This window comes from Ambystoma mexicanum, chromosome 8, assembly GCF_040938575.1.
Source record: "Ambystoma mexicanum isolate Mex_15411 chromosome 8, UKY_AmexF1_1, whole genome shotgun sequence".
NCBI lineage: Eukaryota > Metazoa > Chordata > Amphibia > Caudata > Ambystomatidae > Ambystoma > Ambystoma mexicanum.
This window is the reverse complement of record NC_090929.1, coordinates 682,700,700-682,714,951: the sequence shown is the minus strand read 5'-3', so window position 1 is coordinate 682,714,951 and position 14,252 is coordinate 682,700,700.

Below are 14,252 nucleotides of genomic sequence, written 5' to 3'. Positions count from 1 at the left end.
GTGTCAGGTCTTGTGCATTGCTTTGTTTGCTTTCACATTGCATGAAATGCCATGGTGTGTTTGGTGGTGGAGCTGGGGAGGGGTTGGGTGACATGGCGCTGATCTCAAGTTGTATTTAGCAAGGGGGTAATGAATTTAGCAGCATAGATGTATGTCTTTTGATGACACAGCATTGGTGGTGTTTGGGTAGGTAGGGATGCACAAAATGTAACACTTCCAGGTGACCAATCTCAGGATGGTATGGTTCTGACATTTAAGTGTCCCTTATGTCATCATCATTGATTGTCAGCTGGTATGTGCCAGGGCTGTGTGCACTCCACAGGGGTGTGATTTTATGTGAAGTAATTAGCCACCAGCTGCGTACGGGCTGCCTCACCACGTGCCCTTTCCCCTCCCATGCGCAGCGGGCGTGCATGTGGTTGGGGATGTGGGGGCACCGCCATGTCCACCGGCAGGCCCCAGCGTGTTGCAACGTTGTGTAGGACACATGCTGCCACTATGATCTTGCACACTACTGGGGGAGCATATAACATCTGCCCACCAGAACGGTCAAGGGAGCGAAAGCGTGACTTGAGCACTCCGAATGTGCGATCCACTATGCCCCGGGTTCCAACATGGGCTGTGTTGTATCTTACCTCGGGTGGCGTGGTGGGGTTCCAAATTGGCATCATCATGTGGGTGCTCAGAGGGTAGGCACTGTCCCCTGATGAGGTGGTGATGGGTATCATTATTTGGGTGGTTACATTACTCACTATCTGACATGCATGCATGTGCAGTGGCATTTATGCTCACCAAGCAGCCATGTATCACCATGCCGCCCAGCTTCTAGGTCCCGGTTTAGGGTTGACATTCTGTAAATGAAACTGTCGTGGGTGGACCCTGGATAGTTGGCATATACTGAGGTGATGATTCCCTTGGCATCACATACTACCTGCACGTTGATGGAATACCAGTGCTTGCAGTTTCTATAGATGTGCTCAGATGCCCTGGGGGGACGTAGAGCCACATGGGTGCAATCAATGGCACCTAGCACTTTGGGGAATTGTGCCACCCCATAGAAATCCTGGACGGCAGCCTGTCTTTCTGCAGGTGTTCTGGGCAGGTATATGTGCCTGCGGACTGATGGGCGTGCAGTCATGATGGCCAACACTGGGTGTAGGCAGCGTGACTGCGTGGCCTGTGACACCCCCCCACTATAGCACTTGTCCGCTGAAATGGTGCAGTGGCCAAGAAGTGAGGTACATTGAGGACCTTCTCCAGGGGGCTGAGTGCCTGGGAGCACAGGGTGGGTCATGTGAGGTCATCCTCCCACTCACTCACCAGGTCGAGTATTATGTGAGGTGGAAACCTGTACCTCCCATACACCTGGTCATCAGGCATCCCAGGCATTCTGGGTGTAAAAATTCTGGGCCTGACTATCCTCCTCCTCCTGCGGTATCCCACGACCACTGCTGCTAGGAACAGTATATTCATCTTGGTGTCTGAGCTTGTTTGTTGTTTGCACGCACTTTTATGCTGAGCGGGTCCACGTGCGCCTGCTTCCTGCTGGCATACGTGTTTTCGGATTAGCGTATCTTTTTTGGCGCATGCATTAGCCCCGTTCAAATCCATGAATACGTGTTGTAGACGTGCGTGTGGGAGTTCCGCGCATTTGCCTCCTGTACTTCCCCCGTGACGCCCACATTTTCACACGTTGTTCCCCATTCCGCGTGTTACGCCCCCTGTTCCGCCTACTTTTGTTGTGTGCACTGCGCTATGTGCGCTTTCGCTGTGCACTTAGTGCACGCTGTTTGGAGACGTGTGCGCCAGCGTGCGCCACGCAGATTTTTAGCGCACATAAGGGATTTACACGCGCACGTACTTCCATGAAACGCTGTGCGCGGGTTTCGCTGTGATTTTTGCACTTGCACTGCGATTCGCACGCTTTCGCACACTTGCGCCGACAATTTCAGCGCACATTAATTCCATGAATCGGCCTGTCAATGTCTACCAGAAACCCTTAGCTCAAATCATCTCTCTCTTCACAACCACATTCCAGATATATGAGGCTGATACACAGGTCCCATTCAAACTGAAAAGATCATCTCTGGACGCTAGCAACATTTCCAGCTATACCCTTATATCCAAGTCTGATGTGTAATAACAGCTTCTGCCTGAAATCATCAAAAACATAAATCATCAATTTTGGCCTACCATCCATCCCTGTCTTCCTTTTGGCTGGCATACCTAATTAGGGTTCTCCTCTTGGCTAATTTTCTCCACCTCTGTTAAGAAATGTGATGTTTTATTTACAGCATTCCATCATTTTCTGAATAGGTTCATGAGGTCACACAGAAATCACATTCCCAGTTTCCAGTTCTTAGATGCATACCACCACTGCTGAGCATATCCCAAAATTGTGCAAGTTACCTGGGCATGTTTAGACTACATTCACAACCTCTACTCGGGGTTCCCAAAGACAGTACTGATCAATTTCGCATGATCCCAAACAAGGCTGCTATACAGGTCTCTGGCATGAAACCACATGACCACAAGCTATCATTTCACTGCACTGGGGTCCAGTAGTGGCTTGCATAGAAACTAGAAACCTATTCATCCTGCACAGATCCTTATGATACTGTGGTTGAATCTACCTCATCCAGAAAATCGAGAAGTACTGCTCTTCATGACTTCTTAGATCCGTCCTTTCCGTGACTTTGTCAACACCCCAACAAGAAAAAGAAGAGAGAGGAACATCTCTTGATACGGCTGAGGTATCTACATAGACCACCCTCCCACGCATATGAGAAAAAAACACATCTCTGCTACAGGAATAAACCAAAGCACTTTCTCTTTTAAAAATGATTTCACCCTTGTTTCCTGATGTACCCATTCGCTGGTTTTGGACACTTGTTGCCTCCCACCCATTCTGTTTTTACCTACTATGCTAGTCCAGCATTACTGGCACCTGCTTCTGTCTTTTACTGTATTCATCAGTATGTTTGTAACGTTTTCATACTTACTGCATTAAGCACTCATTGAGCCTCATTATAAGTTTGCTGGTCCGTTAACTACGGTACCAGTAAGCTTGCCGGTACCTTAGTTAAATGACCGGCAACTACGAGTTCTGCTCGCGGGTGCCTTTTCTCCAGCAAGGTCTGACCAGTTGGGAGGAATGGCGCACGCGAGCAGAGCATGTCAGATGTATTGTGAATGGTGCCGTTGCATCCGTCCTGGAGCATTTCATTCTGGTGCCCGCAAATGGGCAATTACCGGGTCCGACAGGGCCGTAATAACCCGGTAATTGCCCATTCGCGGACGCCGGAAATCTTCAGAAGTTTGGCGGCAGCCTGCCGGTTTTACCGGCAAGGCTACCGCCAAACTTATAATGAGGCCCATTGTCTAACTACTTACACTGTAACCACAAAAGTGATGGGTGGAAGGTCTTGAATGAATCTGAATCACTGGCATTGCTCTGGGCAACATTCCACGCCACTAATTTTTAGCCCGTCTGCGCCATTGCAAAAGGGGTCCAGCCATATGGAAATCAGTCAGGTACTGTCACCAATGGTAGCAGCCCAGCCCAAACTGCTAGGCCATGTCCCTCTGCACGGAAACACAAGTAAGCTCAGACATGTTTTGGCCTTGTTGGGCCTTCTCAGTGAGATGCAACTTGGTTTCCTATGGTGCAGCGAGCAAGGGACCCACGTCTGGGCATACCCTCTCTCACAAAGTGAGACAAACAGTAACCACAAAAGTGATGGGTGGAAGGATTTGAATGAATCTGAACCACTGCCATTGCTCTGGGCAACCTTCCACACCACTGTTCTTTAGCCCGTATGCATCATTGAAAAAGGGGTCCAGCCATATGCAGATCAGTCAGGTACTGCCACCAATGGTAGGAGCCCAGCCCGAACTGCTAGGTCAGGTCCCCTCTGCATGGAAACACAAGGAACCCCAGACATGTTTCAGCCTTATTGGGCCTCCTCAGTGAGGTGCAGCTTGTTTCCCTATGGTGCAGTGAGCAAGTGACCCACGCCTGGGCATAAACTATCTCACATAGTGAGATAAACTATAACCACAAAAGTGATGGGTGGAAGGTTTTAAATGAATGTGAACCACTGGCATTGCTCTGGGCAATCTTCCACACCACTGTTCTTTAGCCCGTATGCACCATTGCAAAAAGGGGTCCAGCAATATGCAAATCAGTCAGGTACTGCCACCAATGGTAGCAGCCTAGCCTGAACTTCTAGGCCAGGTCCCCTCTGCATAGAAACACAAGCAAGCCCAGACATGTTTCGGCATTGTTGGGCCTCCTCAGTTAGGTGCAGCTTGGTTCTACTACTTACACTTACTGTATTATTTTCCTCTGCACTTCCTTGATATGAATATTCTCCTAAGCTTGCAAAAGATCAGTGAACCCCTTATCCTCTCCCCTTTTGCTCAGTAGCTGCTACAACGTGACTTGGGCCTAACACATTACCAATAAATAAGGAAATAACTTAAAAACCACACTATGGGCCTCATCAGGGGTTGGGCAGAGCGGTACAAACTATTTGACCTCTTTGTGAAACTTAAATATAAACGTACTATCGAGCTTCTGTTAAAAGTAACCTTGAGAGTTTCCTTTCAATTAAGTATATTGTCAAACTCCTGTACATTTTGCTGCATTAAGGTGCAAGTCTGAAATCACGTGATTAAAGCCACTCCCCCTTCATGTTTCCTAGCATTACTGCGACAATTGGACCTGTGTACTCGTTGAAGGTATTGAGCGGTAGGCGTCACAGAGTTCATTTACTCATGCCTTTTCAGTATGACCGTTATTTGAACTTTCGTCAGATGCTATGGTAGCCCTCCCTTACTCCATGAAGTCCTCATTTGTACCAACCTCATTGATGGTACCTTTGCTTGAAATATTATAGACGGAATATGCCTGGCCTTGGCATTTCCCCATTTCTAAGCTGTCTGATGGGAAATCCAATATCTTCCATGGTAAGGCTCTCATCCAGCTCCTCCTTTCTTCACCTTCAGTATGTTACATGCAATCTTTTTTTTTTTAGAAAGTCCCTTCTCTCCTGCCTATTAAAGGCCACTCTTGAAGTACAAACACCCCCCCCAAAAAGAATTGCTATTTCCTCTCACCATTTCCCCCGCTACAAACTAAAATGATGATCACATTGGGCCTCATTACGAGTAGGGCGGTAAAAACGGGGTCATTACCGGCATGGAGCAACGAACGGGTCCGTGCTCGTATGACCCCTCTAATTGCAGGTGATTACGAGTGCGCGAGCACGCGCAAATCCCCATGCCGGTAATAGCCATACGGCATGCTGCTAAAGGCCCTCCAACCCCCCGATAGCGCCATCACGGGGCCCGCCGATACCGACACCACCTAGGAGGAACCCCTAAATACCGACCCAGTAATACCAACATGCTAATACCGGGCTCGTAATACCAGACCTGGAAATAACGTCATTGTGTCGGAACGGGAAATGGGCCGGTGGCCATCTTTAAAAACCCTATCCATTGCAATCCTCCCAAACCACCAGTTTTTTCCAAGAGAGCTCAGTGGTAATACTTGGATAATGTCTAAGGCAACCCGGAAGACCGCCCCCCGGCTGCGGAAACAGCGCTTTTCCAATGCTGAATTAAATATGCTTGCAGACACACTTGCCGCACATGCAGATATCAACAAATACCAGAACCTGAAGCGTGAGGTGCAGCAGCAGAAGAAAGACATCTGGCAGGAGGTAGCCCCAAGGTGTCCGCTGTGGGAACACCCCACGTAGTGTCAAGGATTGCAGAAAGAGGTGGGAATACCTCCGCCTTAGGGTCCGTAATATCATTGCAAGCAACAGGAGGGAGGCCATGGCCACAGGCGGGGGTCCCCATTCTCCTGCCAAAATGACCACCTGGGAAGAGACCGCAAGCACCTTCATTAATCCAGAGTCCATTGAGGGATTTGGGGAGATGGAGACAGGTGCGGCATCATCACCAGAAGGAGTAGAGTGACCCTGCAGATCCCTGTAGGGGAACCCATGATGTAGCACAAGTGATGTGGAAGAGAGTCTAGGCAAGGCAATGCATGTCCCAACACCCACATGAACACATCAAAGTCCAGATGGCGGGCCAAACCCTGCCAGACAGAAATGCATGCTGAGTGCCAATCCCATAACCAACACACAGCCAACACACATGGACCGTGCCCATGCAATAGATCACACAAACCCCAACTCAACGGCATGCCATCTGCCATGCAGCAAATGGCAAAATGCCCCCTCATACTACCCTGTGTGACACACCTGTAAGACATGAATGCATGATTAAATGAATAATGAACAGCACCATAGTATGCTTCTGGCATGTAACACCATAAGTGATGCCCTGCATCTCTTCTACCACCCCCAGGCACCGATGGAGAAGATTCCAGCCAAGACACCTCCAGGGCAGCCATGCAGCCCACACCTACAGCCAGTGTGCCTGACACAGTCGAGACCCAGCTGCCCACAACTACACCAGTGAAAGGGGAGTTCCTACAAGCACTGGCCACCACTGAAGATGACTTGGAGGAGAATGTGGACCAGGAGGGAGTCACAGAAGTGACATGTCCACCCACCCCAATCCCAGTGTTCACCCCCCAGCCCCAAACTCAGCCCTCACCCACCTACAGCAGTGCTGATCCCTGCCTGCATGATTCGGACCTGAGCCCCTTCCTGGAGGACAGCACTGAAAATACAGGCCCCGTGAGAGCACCCCCCACCACTCCTGCTCCCACCAACACCCTCGAGTCACGGCTGGCGAGGGTGGAGGCCCGACAGGAGTCGATGTTGGAGCTCCTGCGGCAATACATAGCGGATGGCGAGGACACCAGGCGGGCAATTGCCACAGCCATAGCGGGGACCAATGCCGCAATTACAGCCAACACAGCTCAGTGAATGCCTCGGCAAAGCTGATGAGGGACTGTCTGGGGGCTATAACAAAGGTACTAACATCCATCCTGCTGCACATGGAGCGGCCACGACTTGCAGCAGGCGTGGAAGTCCCCACCGACTCCTCATCAGCCACCACACCTGCTTCCTCAGTCCCCACCAGCCCTGTGTGTCCCAACAGAAGGAGTGCAAGACACACCGAAATGCAGCCCCCAGAGAGCAAAAAGTCCCACAAGTAATGTGGGCGGACAATGGGAGTGGGACACATGTTGTTGGGGGTGGATGGGAGCATTTCGGGGAGAGAGTTTATTGGGGGGGTTTGGAGTTACCTGGGGGTTTGGGAGTTCACTGGGGGGGGTTGGGGAGTTCACTGGGTGATTGGGGGGGCGGTTGTCACATTTTTGCAGTTTGAACCAATACACCCATTGTGAGAAAAAACATAATGCCTGGACATTGTTCATTTCGTGTGTATCCATTTATTGCATGACGGTGTTCAGTGCCCAAATTCCAACATTCCCTGTGTGCATGTCCACATGGACCCGGTGTGTCACTGACACATGTCTGACAAAGTCCCTGTGGTTCAGAGGTATTCCTGAATCAGTGATTGGCATACTGCATGGCCATCCAGTGCATCACGTACTGGCAGGGGTGCTGCTTCACCTCCGTCTCCATCCTCATCATCCTCACCCGGTGCATGCATGTCAATGCCAGGTGGCAGTGGTACATTTCTCCGGACGCACATGTTGTGCAGCATGACACAGGCCATGGTGATCTTTGGCCCCTTCTCAGGACTATAAAGGAGTGCTCCACCAGACCTGCTTAGGCAGCGGTACCGTGTCTTCAACAGGCCAAAGGTCTGCTCAATCACTACACGAGTACAGGTGTGTACCCGATTGTACTCCTCTTCATGGCTATTCTGTGGGTTCCGCACAGGGGTAAGTAGCTACTACCTCAAGGGATATCCTCCATCACCTGCAAGCAAATACAAATAGGTGTGTGTCACTCTGAGCTGCCACCTTCAGGAATCACAGTCATGGTCGCAGCTATTTGGTGTGGACATGCACATGTCCCTGTACATATGCACGAATGTCATCTAGATGCATACTATACTGCTATGAGGTGTGGTAGTCTGGATGGCGTTCAATAGATGATGCAGGGTGAAATGATGCATGCTGAGGGGGATGTACTGTGGTTGTACGACATTGTTTAGCCTCCCATGTATGCTGTGTATACTACAGTGTGATTGGACACAATAGCCACATTGGCACAGTTGCAATCCTGTTTAGTCATGAATTGCTTGACATACACATGGTGGTCAGGTTCTGCGTCTTACATGTGGTCATTGATATGCGTTAATGGTCAGCTATGTGCCAATGATGTGTCCTGTTGGGGTTGGGGGGTTCAGGTCAGGTGTCATTAGTTCAGCGTGCATTCTCCACTCACTGTCCATTCCCACCCAGGTGGTGCCTGCATCCCCCCATTGCCACCCAGGTGCTGTATGCATCCCCCCATTCACACCCAGGTGGGGTATGCATCCCCCGCATTCCCACCAAGGTGGGGTATGCATCGCAACACATCCCTACCCCAATGCACTGCCAACTCACCAAGCAGCCAGGCACGTGGTCCAGCATGTCGCTCCATGTGACAGGGTAGCGTGGATTTACACAGCACCATGGCATCATGTGTTGATCCGGGAAATCGGGTGCAGCAATGTGTGTTGATCTTGCTGGAGTCACATACCATCTGCACATTGATGGAGTGGTATTGCTTGCGATTGCGGTACACTGCCTCTACGGCATGGGGGACTACCAATTCGACATGGGTGCAGTCCAGGGCACCAACACAATTGGGCATGCCTGCCAGTGCATGGAAGCCTACTTTGGTGTCAGTTATCTCCTGGGCAGTCCGTGGTAGGGATATGTGTGTTCTAGCGTGCTTCAGGAGGGCATCCAGCACTTTGGTCAGCATGCGTGAAAATAGTGGTTGTGAAATGCCATGCAGCTGGCCCACTGTGTGCTGGTAGGTGCATGTGGCCAGGAAGTGGAGCACAGACACCACGTTTAGTAGCAGGGGGATGGCAGTGCGTATTTCTATGAGGTTGGCAATGTTGTTGCCTATCATGTCCACTATGGTGGTGATGGTGTTCCGGTCCAACTGGTACAGGCTGTGGATCTGCTCAGGGGTTAGATTGAATGGACTGGGTCTGATGCGAGGGATTGGCAGCTGCCTACGAGGGACTACCGGCTGCACTGGTGGTAATTGCTGGGCCTGTCTCACCCTCCTTCTCCTCCTGTGTCTCCTCTGTGCTTCCTGTTGTTGCTGCTGTAGTTTTTTGTTGTAGTTTCTGCTGCTGCTGTAGTTGTAGCAGTATAGGCATGTCCTCCAGCGCCATGATTGCAACAGCTAGTGGTAGCATTTTGGTGTGGGAAGGGGTGCGGTGTGTGGGTATACTCCTTTTATGCTGGGCCAGACACCATTGAGTGCACCTGTGGTGATTGTGTGCACCTGTGGCAGTTGGCTTGATTGCTGATTTCTATTTGTGGGTGGTCCGCGATGCCTGTATGGCCGGCAACGTGCAGCCCCTGATTACCTCCTTCGGGATGCCGGTATTTGCATGTCCGCGTGGGTTGTGATGTCCTCCTAGTACGCGCACATGCCGGTATGAGGGGGCACGGTACGGGCAGTGCTGGTATTGACGGGTTGTCGGGTCGGAATGCCCCAGACCCGGTAACGATGCCGCTATTACCAGTCCTCCTTCCTTTATTCATTACCTCCATTCTCGTAATGAGGCCCATTGCATTGCAGAGTGCCCACAAGTGAATCTCTTAGTGTCTTTGCCTTACCACACCTACCAAAAGTGGTAGGTTTTGAGTTCTGGCTTAAAAACCAAACAGAGACTCCGTGTCGCGGATGGTGCTGAACCCGCCGTTCCAGTTTTGACAACTGGGACAGAAAAACGCCTTCCTTCATTTCTTTTAAGTTTAACGTGGGATTTTCGTGAAAGGTTGTCCCGAGCTGTGCAGGGAATGTAAGGTAGGGTAAATGTACACTTTCTTCTTCAGGAGGGGTCCCTGCAGAGGCATCAAGAGTGAACCTGAACAGAATATGTTTTGTTATGGACATCCCAGTCTCTATCACATGGTCCATTTACGAACCCTCATTCTGAATTTCTTTGTAATTTGATAAGAATCCAACACATTGGGCATTGAGATAGTCACACCATAATAGATAGTTCACTCTATAATTAAGTCTTTATGCTCCTGGAAGAGAAGTGGCACTAATTTTTTAAACAGCATGAGCTAAAAAACAGCTTTGCAGAATTGCATTGAACTGTGTGGCACGAGTTATAGAGAATACTAGCAAAGAGAAAATCATATAATTGTTTGTTGGTAGAATATTACATTTCATGGCTGTAACTGAGTGCCATTTTGTTGTGATGTCAGCGAGAGAAGTCTTCACAAAACAAGCACAACACAAAATACAATTCCTCCAACAGGAAATCACATGGGAAAAGGATACAATGAAAAGGCTTGGAATGGATATCAAAAGGCTCCCCTGTCCTGTTCTTGTGGGGATCAGCCCTCTTTCAGCCAAGCACAGCCCAGGAAGAAGCAGAAAGTGCACTGTGACTTTTAAACAGCCATTTAAACTTCCTACCTGGAACACATGAGCCTGTTAATAGGAATACACACTGTCCAATACGCACGCAAGTGAGGCACCCCCCGTTGGTTTTATAGGGCATGTAGGAATATGAAGAGTCACATTTTTTATTTAAATAAGGATAGGCGTATGCAAGCAGGGCTCTTATTTAAGTTTAAGGACTACAAAAAGCTACTAAAGAGGACAAAATTGGAGTTTGTAGCAAAGCAGTGGGACCAGCTGGAGATTGCAGTTCAATTTAATAACTTCAAATTAGTCTGGAAGCTGGTGGCAAGGGGATTTGTGGACCTAGTCTCTGTTCTCCCTACCAGAAACTCTGGTCACCACTGGCTCCAGTCAGCCTCCCTCTTCATGGATGTCTCTCACAGTTCAAACTGTCACAATCTGCCAAAAACACCAGTTGATGGTTTCTTTCCTCACCTGCCACCCACTCAAAGATGAAATATGGCCCTTGGAGGCCAGAAATAAAGAGGCCAGAGTGATTTGTAAATGCCAGCTGAAGTACAAAGCTAGCAGAGAAATGGTGATGTCAGACATGAGGCCTATTGAACCAAAAACAGGCCTATCATCCTAAAGGAGAGAAAGTGGGCTGGAATTTCAAAAGTGTGAAGATATGCACAATGCATTTCTGCAAGGAAATGAAAGACATCTGACTGACAGTGCCATTTTACTCAATACATGGAGAGCTGCACTTTTACTTAAGGAGACATCAGTGTGTACATTTTCTTCAATGTAAAACCAGATGGTGCTCCGGTCATCGAAATTGGAATCAAGCACCTTGCATTTACAAGAAATAAAATTATTCCCTTTTTGTTTTTCCCTCATCCAAATGACAGTATGCTAAGAGAAGTGCTCACTAGACTTTCAAAATTTTAACATGATTTTCTCATATAACTGCCCTATACATATGGACATTCCAGAAGTGATACTCATGTATTTTGAAACTGTGAAATTAAAGAAACATATTACATATGGATAAGGCCCAGGTGCCTTAAAAGATGTCATGTAAATTGTGTGTGAGTTTAAAAGGCCATTGCTTTCCGGGTACATGAGCCGGTCATATCTCCAAAAATGAAACTTAACCTCCCAGACCTTTCCTCTGCTGCCCTGAAGAAGAGGGCCTGGTTGTCGACCATTAATCAGGGCCATTACTTAAAAATATAGAAAGAAATACACTGCTTAGGTTTACGCCACCGTGGGGACTGATAAGGCTATGTCTGTTCTTGCAGCAGAAGTGAACTTGAGTTCACATTTCCTATAAAAATGTCCATTAGAGTTGCTCTCAGGGTCTCACAGACATTGAATGGGGGGCAGACATAAACATGAGCCAGCCTCTGCCTGGTTGTCATGTCTCGGCAGGGATGGCGGGTTTGGAACCGCTGGCGCTATGGTCCGCTATAGCATTTCCCATCACGTTCTTTCCTTTTTACGGATCTACCGGTCTAGTTGTTGCACGCGCACGTGACCAGAAGTATTTATTGTACCACTTCCTGGTTACGGACGTGTTGCAACGTTTCCGGGTTTCCTCCTGTGTTGCCGTCGCTCTCGTTTAGTGCTTTGTTCCACTCTCAGACTTTTGTCCGTTCTTCTTAATTTTTCCCTCCATTGCCCTCTGGTTCCTCGCCTTGCTGCTTCGCCCGCTCGCTCCTCCTTCTTTTTTCCTCTCCCCTTTCTTCCACGCCAGTTTTCCTGTCCTCTGCCTGCCTTTCCCATCATCTGTTCCGCTCTTGCTCCATTCTGTCAGCCGTGTACCAGACCTCAGCCTGCCTTACGGATTGCCTTTGCCAAGCCCTTTATACCTTCCTGTCAGCTGTGTACCAGACCTCAACCTGTCTTACGGATTGCCTTTGCCAAGCCCTTTATACTTCCTGTCAGCTGTGTACTGGACCTCTGCCTGTTATATTCGGATTGTCTCTGCCACACTCTACAGCCGCCACTGAATCTAATTTCAGCTTACCTTGCAAATTTTTCTCACAGTCTTCCATCTGCTCCACGTTCCAGCCCACTCGAGCCTGTTCCACATTCTCTGGGAGGAAGTCTCTCAAGGGGTTTTTTGTGCCTTTGGCTTTTTCCCCTAGCGTGACGTTCACAGAGGGTTTACCCCATCACACCTTTTACGATGGCACGGTGGCATCCTTCCGTGGACGTCCCTACCTCCATAAAAAAAAGGAGAGACCCACAAGCCACGAGAAAAGGAAACCCAAGAGAAGGACGAAGGTGAGGAGTTGGGGGAGGGTGGTGAAACAGAGTCCTCTTGTGAAGAAGAGGATATTACCGACCCTAGTGACAGTTTGCAATGCCACCAAGAAACGAGGATGGCAACACCACAACAAGTTCAGGAACTCGTTGCTGCAGTCCAAAGCCTCAACTTGGAAGTACAGAACCTCAAGGCTGCTAGTACAGCATTACAGCAAAGAATGACAGAAAGGGAACGACCCTCTACAGACCTACACTCGCTCCCTTTAGTGTCGGGCAAGTTTGATGGCTTACCTAAGCGAGTAAAAGAATTACTGTATGCTTGCAACCTTCACTGCTCTTTCCGTCCTCAACTTTTGCTTCAGACCACGCCAAAGTGGGGTTTATGATTACCCATATGACGGGTAACGCTCTGGCATGGGACACCCCTCTAGTAAATCAGCCCGATCCAGTTTTGCAGGATTATAGCGCATTCAAGACCCTACTACAGCAGACATTTTTGTTCACAGAAAGTACGTTTCTTGCATCAGAAGACCTTCTTGACATCCGACAAGGAAATTCCGACTTATTGACTTATATCACCACCTTTAAACAAGTAGCAGCTGAAGCAGGATGGCAGGAGCAGGCTCAATATGCCATCTTTCAGCAGGGATTGAGAGTGGATCTCAAGGACGAGTTGGCACGTATAGCTCGTCCAACCTCTTTTGCCGACCTCATCACAGCTACCCTTCGGATAGACTTTCGACTGGCGGAACGGCGGGCTGAAAAGAAGAAGACCAAGTTCTATGCACCCCCTCCCCTGGAAACCCATCCTCCTACATCTTCGCCGCCTTCACGCCAAAGTAAAGATGAACCCATGCAAATAGGAACAGCTCGAGCTCCTCTCACCCCGGAGGAACGTAAGAGACGTAGGGATGGCTGTTTATGCATGTATTGTGGAGCATCCACCCATTTGTTTCGGGATTGTCCAGAAGTCCCTCCCAGACGATCGGGAAACGATCGCCCTCGGTAAGTGTTAGGACTCACTTCCGAGGGGCCATCCCAAGTCCTTATGCCACTCTTCCAGTATTCTCCTCGGGGATACCGGAAGATTCTCGACTCATGGTACTTACAGTGACTTTAAAACTAGGGAACACCGAGGTAACCTCCCAGGCCTTACTCGATTGTGGGCAGCCGGTAACTTTATCGATACCCTTTGGGCAGGACACAAGGGTATAAACCGAGTGGCTAAACAAGAAGACCAGAAGGTGGAAGGTGTTGATGGAGAACCTTTAAGTTCAGGAATGATTACCCACACCACGGAAGAACTCACCCTATACACACAGCAGCATTCTGAAAAGATTGTTTTTGACATTATCCGTGCAGCCCACTTTCCCCTCATCTTGGGGATAGGTTGGCTGCGAAAGCACAACCCTCATATAGACTGGACGAAGAACCTACTAAGCTTCCAATCTGCATTCTGTAAGGCAGGATGTCTACCAGAAACGA